Source organism: Oncorhynchus mykiss, chromosome 21 (genome assembly GCF_057628025.1).
Source record: "Oncorhynchus mykiss isolate SJ-2025 chromosome 21, ASM5762802v1, whole genome shotgun sequence".
Classification (NCBI taxonomy): domain Eukaryota; kingdom Metazoa; phylum Chordata; class Actinopteri; order Salmoniformes; family Salmonidae; genus Oncorhynchus; species Oncorhynchus mykiss.
In genome coordinates this window covers 52,844,953-52,856,985 of record NC_143042.1, presented here as the reverse complement: position 1 = coordinate 52,856,985, position 12,033 = coordinate 52,844,953, and positions in this window count along the sequence as shown.

Genomic DNA, 12,033 nt, shown 5'->3' with positions numbered 1-12,033 from the left:
AGTAGCTAACACCATAATGTTAAATGAGTAGCTAACACCACAACATGTTAAATCAGTAGCTAACACCACAACATGTTAAATTAGTAGATAACACCATAATGTTAAATGAGTAGCTAACACCACAACATGTTAAATCAGTAGATAACACCACAACATGTTAAATTAGTAGCTAACACCACAACATGTTAAATTAGTAGATAACACCACAACATGTTAAATTAGTAGATAACACCACAACATGTTAAATTAGTAGATAACACCACAACATGTTAAATTAGTAGATAACACCACAACATGTTAAATTAGTAGATAACACCACAACATGTTAAATTAGTAGATAACACCACAACATGTTAAATTAGTAGCTAACACCACAACATGTTAAATTAGTAGATAACACCACAACATGTTAAATTAGTAGATAACACCACAACATGTTAAATTAGTAGCTAACACCACAACATGTTAAATCAGTAGCTAACACCACAACATGTTAAATCAGTAGATAACACCACAACATGTTAAATTAGTAGATAACACCATAATGTTAAATGAGTAGCTAACACCACAACATGTTAAATCAGTAGATAACACCACAACATGTTAAATCAGTAGATAACACCACAACATGTTAAATTAGTAGATAACACCACAACATGTTAAATTAGTAGCTAACACCACAACATGTTAAATTAGTAGCTAACACCACAACATGTTAAATTAGTAGATAACACCACAACATGTTAAATTAGTAGATAACACCACAACATGTTAAATTAGTAGCTAACACCACAACATGTTAAATTAGTAGCTAACACCATAATGTTAAATTAGTAGCTAACACCACAACATGTTAAATTAGTAGATAACACCACAACATGTTAAATTAGTAGATAACACCAGAACATGTTAAATTAGTAGATAACACCACAACATGTTAAATTAGTAGATAACACCACAACATGTTAAATTAGTAGCTAACACCACAACATGTTAAATTAGTAGATAACACCACAACATGTTAAATTAGTAGATAACACCAGAACATGTTAAATTAGTAGATAACACCACAACATGTTAAATTAGTAGATAACACCACAACATGTTAAATTAGTAGATAACACCACAACATGTTAAATTAGTAGCTAACACCACAACATGTTAAATTAGTAGCTAACACCACAACATGTTAAATTAGTAGATAACACCACAACATGTTAAATTAGTAGCTAACACCACAACATGTTAAATTAGTAGCTAACACCACAACATGTTAAATTAGTAGCTAACACCACAACATGTTAAATTAGTAAATAACACCATAACAGAGTGCAGCTAACACCACAACATGTTAAATTAGTAGCTAACACCACAACATGTTAAATTAGTAAATAACACCATAACAAAATGCAGTCTGGAATGTCAAAGTGGAGAAGCTTTTTTTAAACACTACAAGTTGCCGGAAAGTTATCCTGTAACAGGTGATCAAATTAAGGTGACAGTCTGTATAAAATACATGGATAACTCAATGCATGTGACATTCAATGAGGTTTCTTGGAACATTTCATAACAATGAAACCCATGAAACCCATCTTAATGGTAAAGATGTATTACTTCAAGTAGAATAACAGTTGTTTTTTTAATGGTTGTAACATAATGATGATAGTCTTGACAGACATTCTGCATTTGATATGTAATATTATTAGGTTATTAAATGGTTTCTTGTGTTATGTGGCGTTGTGGCATAGTGCTGATTAGTTGATTAGCTTCTCAACCAAATTATTTGCATATTTTAAATAAATATAGTCTAATTGGATTAAAATCAAGAATTTAGCCCGTGTGCCAACACTGTTTAAAATAGATCTCTGTCAAGCATGTACGTGCAGAACTGCATTGAAAATATAACACTTTTTTACATTTTGTTTCCAAGTTCAGAAAATCATGGTAAATGGTCTATGGTGCTGTCTCTCTCTCTGTCTGTCTCTTTGTCTGTCTGTCTGTCTCTTTGTCTGTCTCTCTGTCTGTCTGTCTCTCTGTCTCTCTCTGTCTGTCTCGCTCTCTGTCTCTCTCTGTCTGTCTCTTTCTCTCTCTGTCTGTCTCTCTCTGTTTCTCTCTGTCTCTCTCTCTCTGTCTGTTTCTTACTGTCTCTCTCTCTCTGTCTCGCTCTCTGTCTCGCTCTGTCTGTCTGTCTGTCTGTCTGTCTGTCTGTCTGTCTGTCTGTCTGTCTGTCTGTCTGTCTGTCTGTCTGTCTGTCTGTCTCACCCACACAAACACCAATCACCTGCCTCTCTCTCCCTCTCTCTCTCTCTCTCTCTGTCTCTCTGTCCGTCTCTCTCTGTCCGTCTCTCTCTGTCCGTCTCGCTCTGTCCGTCTCTCTGTCTCTCTCTCTCTGTCTGTTTCTTACTGTCTCTCTCTCTCTGTCTCGCTCTCTGTCTCGCTCTGTCCGTCTCTCTCTGTCCGTCTCTCTCTGTCCGTCTCTCTGTCTGTCTCTCTCTCTGTCCGTCTCTCTCTGTCCGTCTCTCTCTGTCTGTCTGTCTCACCCACAAAAACACCAATAACTTGCCTCTCTCTCTCTCTCTCTTTCTTTTTGTCTCAATATTATGGGGTCCACTCCAAACACTTTCCATCGCTCATAAACAAAGCATGATTGAAGAGCTTTTGCTTTCCTCATAATTGTCAATGTTCATTAATACTTAAAGGTGAGGGTTCTACTCAGGAAGGTGAAAATCTTGCACACTAATTTTGATCATCACCATTTAATTATAATTTAGCCACAGTCAAGTGATGCAAAATGTGCACAATATACAGTGGTGACCGCTCCAAAATAGCAAGTTAGAGTGCCGTGTTTGTTTACCCCAAAAATACTAATTACCCCAAAAGGACTTTCAGCTTTTCCCGTACCTTAATCAATTTAGGACAAAAACTGCCCAAAAGGCTGGGTCTGTTTCGTTTGGCATTTTTATCTGGTAATAAAGGCCTGATCTCAGCGAGGAGATGTTCCCATTGGTCTCAGCAATGAGAGGCTCTCATTGGTCTCAGCAGTGAGAGGCTCCCATTGGTCTCAGCAGTGAGAGGATCCCATTGGTCTCAGCGGTGAGAGGCTCCCATTGGTCTCAGCAGTGAGATGCTCTCATTGGTCTCAGCGGCGAGAGGCTCCCATTGAGCTCAGCGGCGAGAGGCTCCCATTGATCTCAGCGGCGAGAGGCTCCCATTGATCTCAGCGATGAGAGGCTCCTATTGGGCATGATCACCAAGTGGAGAAAAGAACCATCTTGGAGCGACATGAAAGGCAGGAAAAAAGTATCTTTTCTCAACACAGCATTGTGAGGCATTCCATTCCCACACTTGGAAAAGAACCACAGTTTATCCCTCTTGCCTCCTCTGATGTGGCTCTAAATGGATTCACAACGCTAGCAGTTTAGTGCATCTAGCTGGATTCATAGCACTCACTAGCGGTTTTTAAATGCAGTCAATGGAGAGCACCATTGAACGCCATTGAGCTTGGATTGAGGAGGAAGTGGGATTAGGGCTAAATGGGCTCTGGGTTGCTGAGGACAGTTAAGGGTGAAAAGTTAGGAAATGAAATCAGACTGAGAGTGGCCATTTATGAGCATGCTAGATGGTTATGGATTCATGCCAAACCTAGGCAATTAGACCACTAATGATAACTCAAGTCAGAAAGAATAAGATGTGATTATATAGGAAACGCTAATGTCTCAGATTAATATGAAATGTGTTAAACGGTGATAAAATAGCAGATATGTAAAGTAAAAGGGGAAGCTTTACTTGAAGGGGTAACATTCAAGAAGATCGTCATCTCCAGAAAATAAGTTACTTGGAATGTTCTACCATTGTTTCAGTAGAGGCATTATCTTGCACATCCATAATAAACAACCATCACGTCACACCCTGACCACAGTTTGCTTTGTATGTTTCTATGTTTTGGTTGGTCAGGGTGTGATCTGAGTGGGCATTCTATGTTGGATGTCTTGTTTGTCTATTTCTATGTCTGGCCTGATAGGGTTCTCAATCAGAGGCAGGTGTTAGTCATTGTCTCTGATTGGGAACCCTATTTAGGTAGCCTGGGTTTCACTGTGTGTTTGTGGGTGATTGTTCCTGTCTCTGTGTTTGCACCAGATAGGACTGTTTAGGTTTTTCACTTTTCTTGTTTTGTTTAGTCTATTCATGTATAGTTGTCTTTATTAAAAACATGAATAACCACCACGCTGAATTTTGGTCCGCCTCTCCTTCACCACAGGAAAATCCTTACACATCAACAATATGATATGTGTTGACCCCTTGTGCAACATCTTGTTCCCTCAACATATCGCTGAGCTCAAATGTTATGTATAGTTCCTTCAGCAAGTATTCACACTCCATGCCTTCTTCCACATTTAGTTTTGTCACAGCCTGAATTCAACATTTCTTAAATATATGTTTTTCTCTCACCCATTTACACACAATACCCCATAATGACAACGTGAAAACGTGCTAATTTATTGAAAATTAAATACTGAAATATCTCATTTACAGAAGTATTCTCACCCCCTGAGTCAACGTGTGTTAGAATCACCTTTGGCAACGATTACAGCTGTGAGTCTTTCTGGGTATGTCTCTAAGAGCATTGCACACATAGATTATACAATAGTTCTACATTATTCTTCAAGATCTGTCAAGTTGGTTGTTGAACATCGCTAGACAGCCCTTTTCAAGTCTTGCCTGCCATAGATTTCCAAGCCAATTTAAGTCAAACTGTAACTAGGCCACTCAGTAACATTCAATGTCATGTTGGTAAGCAACTACAATGTAGACTTGGCCTTGTGTTTTAGGTTATTGTCCTGCTGAAACGTGAATTTGTCTCCCAGTGTCTGTTGGAAAGCAGACACAATCCTCTATGATTTTGCTTGTGCTTAACTCTATTCTGTTTCCTTTTATCCTAAAAAACTCCTTAGTCCTTGCCGATGACAAGCATACCCATAACATGATGCAGCCACCACCTTGCTTGACAATATGAAGAGTGGTACTCAGTGATGTGTTGGATTGGCCCCAAACGTAATACTTTATATTCCGGACATAAAGTTAATTTCATTTTCAAAATGTTTGCAGTTTTACTTTAGTGCCTCATTGCAAACAGGATGCATGTTTCTGAATATTTTATTCTGTACAGGCTTCCTTCTTTTCACTCTGTCATTTAGGTTAGTATTGTGGAGTAACTACAATGTTGTTGATCCATCCTCAGTTTTCTCCTATCACACCCATTGAAAGTCACCATTGGCCTCATGGTGAAATCCCTGAGCGGTTTCCTTCCTCTCCGGCAACTGAGTTAAGAAGGACGCCTGTATATTTGTAGTGACTGGGTGTATTGATACACCATCCACAGTGTAATTAATAACTTCACCATGTACCCATCTACCAAAGGTGCTCTTCTTTGTGAGACATTGGAAAACCTCCCTGGTCTTTGTGGTTGAATCTGTGTTTGAAATTCACTGCTCGACTGAGGGACCTTATGTGTGGGGTACAGAGATGAGGTAGTCATTCAAAAATAATATTAAACACTATTATTGCACACAGAGTGAGACCATGAATCTTATTATGTAGCTTGTTAAGCAAATGTACTTATGAACTTATTTAGGCTTACCATAACAAAGGGGTGGCATACTTATTGACTGAAGACATTTCAGACTTTCATTTAACAAACATTTCTAAAAACAGAATTCCATTTTGACATAATGGGGGGGTATTGTGTGTAGGTCAGTGAGCCAAAATCTAAATTGAATCCATTTTTAAATGCAGGCTGTAACACAACAGAATGTGGAAAACATCAAGGGGTGTGAATGCTTTCTGAAGACACTGTACTTGCAGTTGTTGTTCCCTCTTGTAACTCAAGTGTTCTGGAACATTCCAAGAAGAATCGCTGCATGCCTCCGCCCACTCCTGTCCTCACTGCCAGTTCTACACAGGTCGAGGAGGACAGGAGTCGCCGTGGCAACCGAAAACCCCACCGACTCCCCTGAGTGAATCATCTCGGAGCTCAGTCCAGCCTTATTCTGCCATATCCATCTCCCCACTTATTGTAAACTTGTTCATTAATGGATGCGGACGATATGGGAAATGTCAGGAGTCGTTATGGCCCTGATTTTCCTTGAAATGCATCCGTCACGCAGCTCTAGAAGAAGAGGAAACAATGGAAAGGCAGGTTGGAATTCAAAACCTGGGCAGAGACGTGGCGGCGTGGGGACGAAAGAGACATGCAGGGAAAGCGAGAGGATGAGAGGATTAATGATTAATAGAGTTTAAAGATGGGAGAGGGGCTCCCTCTCCTCTCATTTGACCTGCTGTTGGTCAACTCCGTAGGCTGGATGGTTCTAATGAAAAAAGACTGCACTTTTTTTTTTTTTTTACTTCCACACGAACCTCTCCCTGTCTCTATATCCTCCCTCTCTTCTTCTCGTCCTCTCACTCCCTCCCTTCTCCTCTCCTCTCTCCGGACGATTTCTCTATTGACAAATTGTACTAATGAAATGTCACCTTGGACAGCTGGCTGAAAGGATTGATGCGCTGGAACTTCTTGCCCCTCACCACACACACACACTCTCTCTCTCTCTCTCTCTCTCTCTTTTTATTTTTCTTTCTCTCTCTATATATATATTTCTCTCTCTCTCTTTCTCTCTCTCTATATATATATTTCTCTCTCACTCTCTCTCTCACTTTCTCTCTCTCACTTTCTCTCTCTCTCTCTCTCTCTCTCTCTGTCTCTCTCTTTCTCTCTCTCTCACACTCTCTTATTTTCCTTTCATCCCTTTCTTGCTACTTGAACATTAATTTCTGCCAGGGCCATTTGTAATGCAGCCCTCTGCTTTTGTTTCATTACAGCTCTGTTGTCAGCCATCTCGTATCTTACATGCAAACCCACACATGCCCAATCCAAACCCACACATGCCCAATCCAAACCCACACATGCCCAATCCAAACCCACACATGCCCAATCCAAACCCACACATGCCCAATCCAAACTCACACATGCCCAATCCAAACCCACACATGCCCAATCCAAACCCACACATGCCCAATCCAAACCCACACATGCCCAATCCAAACCCACACATGCCCAATCCAAACCCACACATGCCCAATCCAAACCCACACATGCCCAATCCAAACCCACACATGCCCAATCCAAACCCACACATGCCCAATCCAAACCCACACATGCCCAATCCAAACTCACACATGCCCAATCCAAACCCACACATGCCCAATCCAAACTCACACATGCCCAATCCAAACCCACACATGCCCAATCCAAACCCACACATGCCCAATCCAAACTCACACATGCCCAATCCAAACCCACACATGCCCAATCCAAACTCACACATGCCCAATCCAAACTCACACATGCCCAATCCAAACCCACACATGCCCAATCCAAACCCACACATGCCCAATCCAAACCCACACATGCCCAATCCAAACCCACACATGCCCAATCCAAACCCACACATGCCCAATCCAAACCCACACATGCCCAATCCAAACCCACACATGCCCAATCCAAACTCACACATGCCCAATCCAAACTCACACATGCCCAATCCAAACCCACACATGCCCAATCCAAACCCACACATGCCCAATCCAAACTCACACATGCCCAATCCAAACCCACACATGCCCAATCCAAACTCACACATGCCCAATCCAAACCCACACATGCCCAATCCAAACCCACACATGCCCAATCCAAACCCACACATGCCCAATCCAAACCCACACATGCCCAATCCAAACTCACACATGCCCAATCCAAACCCACACATGCCCAATCCAAACCCACACATGCCCAATCCAAACTCACACATGCCCAATCCAAACCCACACATGCCCAATCCAAACTCACACATGCCCAATCCAAACTCACACATGCCCAATCCAAACTCACACATGCCCAATCCAAACCCACACATGCCCAATCCAAACCCACACATGCCCAATCCAAACCCACACATGCCCAATCCAAACCCACACATGCCCAATCCAAACCCACACATGCCCAATCCAAACCCACACATGCCCAATCCAAACCCACACATGCCCAATCCAAACTCACACATGCCCAATCCAAACCCACACATGCCCAATCCAAACCCACACATGCCCAATCCAAACCCACACATGCCCAATCCAAACCCACACATGCCCAATCCAAACTCACACATGCCCAATCCAAACTCACACATGCCCAATCCAAACTCACACATGCCCAATCCAAACCCACACATGCCCAATCCAAACCCACACATGCCCAATCCAAACCCACACATGCCCAATCCAAACCCACACATGCCCAATCCAAACCCACACATGCCCAATCCAAACTCACACATGCCCAATCCAAACCCACACATGCCCAATCCAAACTCACACATGCCCAATCCAAACTCACACATGCCCAATCCAAACTCACACATGCCCAATCCAAACCCACACATGCCCAATCCAAACCCACACATGCCCAATCCAAACCCACACATGCCCAATCCAAACCCACACATGCCCAATCCAAACCCACACATGCCCAATCCAAACCCACACATGCCCAATCCAAACTCACACATGCCCAATCCAAACCCACACATGCCCAATCCAAACTCACACATGCCCAATCCAAACTCACACATGCCCAATCCAAACCCACACATGCCCAATCCAAACCCACACATGCCCAATCCAAACCCACACATGCCCAATCCAAACTCACACATGCCCAATCCAAACCCACACATGCCCAATCCAAACCCACACATGCCCAATCCAAACCCACACATGCCCAATCCAAACCCACACATGCCCAATCCAAACTCACACATGCCCAATCCAAACCCACACATGCCCAATCCAAACCCACACATGCAATGTTTCAATATCAGCAGAATATGGTGGTCTTTGTATCTGCTAAATAAATATTACTGTACATATCACTCTTTGTGGTCAAAAAGCCTCTTCTTCCCTTTGAATTTGGCTACTATTATTGACAATATGAATAATAACTAACATTCCTTCCGAGACAATTGAAAAGATAAAAGTGGAACTGAAAAGATGTTCTCTTTTGAAAGTAGAATTAGTAAGGTGACACATTTTGATTGAAGTGAGTTTCAATGTGTTTCAGTGATATCTGAGAAAATGTGTTTCAATGTGTTTCAGGGATATCTGAGCATTTGCAAGCAGATTATGCTAATTCACAGGGACTAAACTTGCATTGTAGTGAGCAAAAATACTTTAATATAAACGATTTCTTCAGCGATCTAAAATGATAACATACAATTGTTCAAACCCATGACAACTGATCGAAACAGGCACAGTTAAGATTATTATTTTTTTAAAGTTAAACATCAATACCCTTTTCACAATATTGTGCTGACCCAGACTATACTGTTCTGGATGCACAACCAGGCTAGTGTAGTCCAGCTCTGTTTGGCCCAGCTCAGTAGTGTGAAAAGGGTATAAAATGAATCTTAGTGACCTTCAATAACACATGGACATTAGCAGTAGCATGTTGGTTTCTACAAATGACTACTTGAACACTAATTCGGAAGGGAGAACCAACCAAGAATAGCTGATGATGTTCAGGACAATGACTGGAAATGAACAACAAGGTCAGAAAACAGTAAACTCAAACACACAGTCAGCCCAACATGGAGGCCCAGGAACCATGGTCTGATGCTAACCAACATGGAGGCCCAGGAACCATGGTCTGATGCTAACCAACATGGAGGCCCAGGAACCATGGTCTGATGCTAACCAACATGGAGGCCCAGGAACCATGGTCTGATGTTAACTAACATGGAGGCCCAGGAACAATGGTCTGATGTTAACTAACACGGAGGCCCAGGAACCATGGTCTGATGTTAACCAACATAGAGGCCCAGGAACCATGGTCTGAGGTTAACCAACATGGAGGCCCAGGAACCACGGTCTGATGCTAACCAACATGGAGGCCCAGGAACCATGGTCTGATGCTAACCAACATGGAGGCCCAGGAACCATGGTCTGAGGTTAACCAACATGGAGGCCCAGGAACCATGGTCTGAGGTTAACCAACATGGAGGCCCAGGAACCATGGTCTGAGGTTAACCAACATGGAGGCCCAGGAACCATGGTCTGATGTTAACCAACATGGGCGCCCAGGAACCACGGTCTGAGGTTAACCAACATGGAGGCCCAGGAACCATGGTCTGAGATTACCCAACATGGAGGCCCAGGAACCACGGTCTGATGCTAACCAACATGGAGGCCCAGGAACCACGGTCTGAGGTTAACCAACATGGAGGCCCAGGAACCATGGTCTGATGCTAACCAACATGGAGGCCCAGGAACCATGGTCTGAGGTTAACCAACATGGAGGCCCAGGAACCATAGTCTGAGGTTAACCAACATGGAGGCCCAGGAACCACGGTCTGATACCAACCAACATGGAGGCCCAGGAACCACGGTCTGATGCTAACCAACATGGAGGCCCAGGAACCATGGTCTGAGGTTAACCAACATGGAGGCCCAGGAACCACGGTCTGATGCTAACCAACATGGAGGCCCAGGAACCACGGTCTGATGTTAACCAACATGGAGGCCCAGGAACCATGGTCTGAGGTTAACCAACATGGAGGCCCAGGAACCATGGTCTGAGGTTAACCAACATGGAGGCCCAGGAATTTCGCCATTCATTGCTACAGGATGTGCGCCCGGGGAAACCCAAGTTATTCAGGAGAGAAGAAACGAGCGCCCGCGTAGCAAACATTGTCGTGAAATTTATGTTCTCCTGTTTTATTTGTTTAATAACTCGCTTTAATTCAAGTCATTTGCATTCCGTCGGGAAAATAAGCTTTGTAATAACATAACATTTTTATCTCTGATAGGTCTCCGTGGCTCTCTCCAAGTGTAGATCACACAGGCACCCTAAGGCTATGGAAGTAATACTCTGTAGCACTGCTCAGCAGATGACATATTAAAAAAAAAAACTCTGAGGAAATGCTGTTTGCTTGGTTTGCTTTATGGCTGGAGACATAAAACAAGAATGGATACATAAAATAGAAAAGGAACACAATAAAAAAATATATATCTCTCTGTGGTTTTTGATTTCTGTAGGGGGGAAAGACGCATGCCAGGCGGTTCCTAACTTTTTGACAGGTGTTTATTAGCTTTTGGAAGCTGACGGATTATTTTATTGACAGAAACATGTGAAGTCTTTTTTTTCTTCTCACTTTCTGCTCACCTCCAGACATTCCTCGGGTGTTGTTTGCTATTCTCTGAGTGGCCTATCTCACGGCACTCCACTGTTTACCCAAAATGTATTTCCACCACCTGTAGGGTTGGTCAATGGCTGATACTTAAAAACAGCAATTACCAGTCACACAATGGCATTTCTGAGACTGTTACAGTATTCTCATTATTGTACCAGTATTTTAACTATCTACACATAGATTGTACTGAACGTAGGGTAAGGGCTTGAGGTAAAGGTAACTGCAGTAATGAATTTACTACATATGAATTGACATGTTTATTATAGTATACATGGGTACCGTGTAGGTACACATTGATAGTTAGTACTTACAGGACACTTATTGTAAAGTGGGACCTCCATTTTGTTTCTCAGTATAGAATAACCCACTTCTCTGCAGTGTCAGAGTCCTATTGCTTTTGTTACCGGAGCATAATAATAAATGGTGCTCCCTCTTTACCAGAGCACATTAATCAATGGCGCTCCCTCTTTACCAGAGCACATTAATCAATGGTGCTCCCTCTTTACCAGAGCACATTAATCAATGGTGCTCCCTCTTTACCAGAGCACATTAATCAATGGTGCTCCCTCTTTACCAGAGCACATTATCAATGGTGCTCCCTCTTTACCAGAGCACATTAATCAATGGTGCTCCCTCTTTACCAGAGCACATTAATCAATGGTGCTCCCTCTTTACCAGAGCACATTCATCAATGGTGCTCCCTCTTTACCAGAGCACATTCATCAATGGTGCTCCC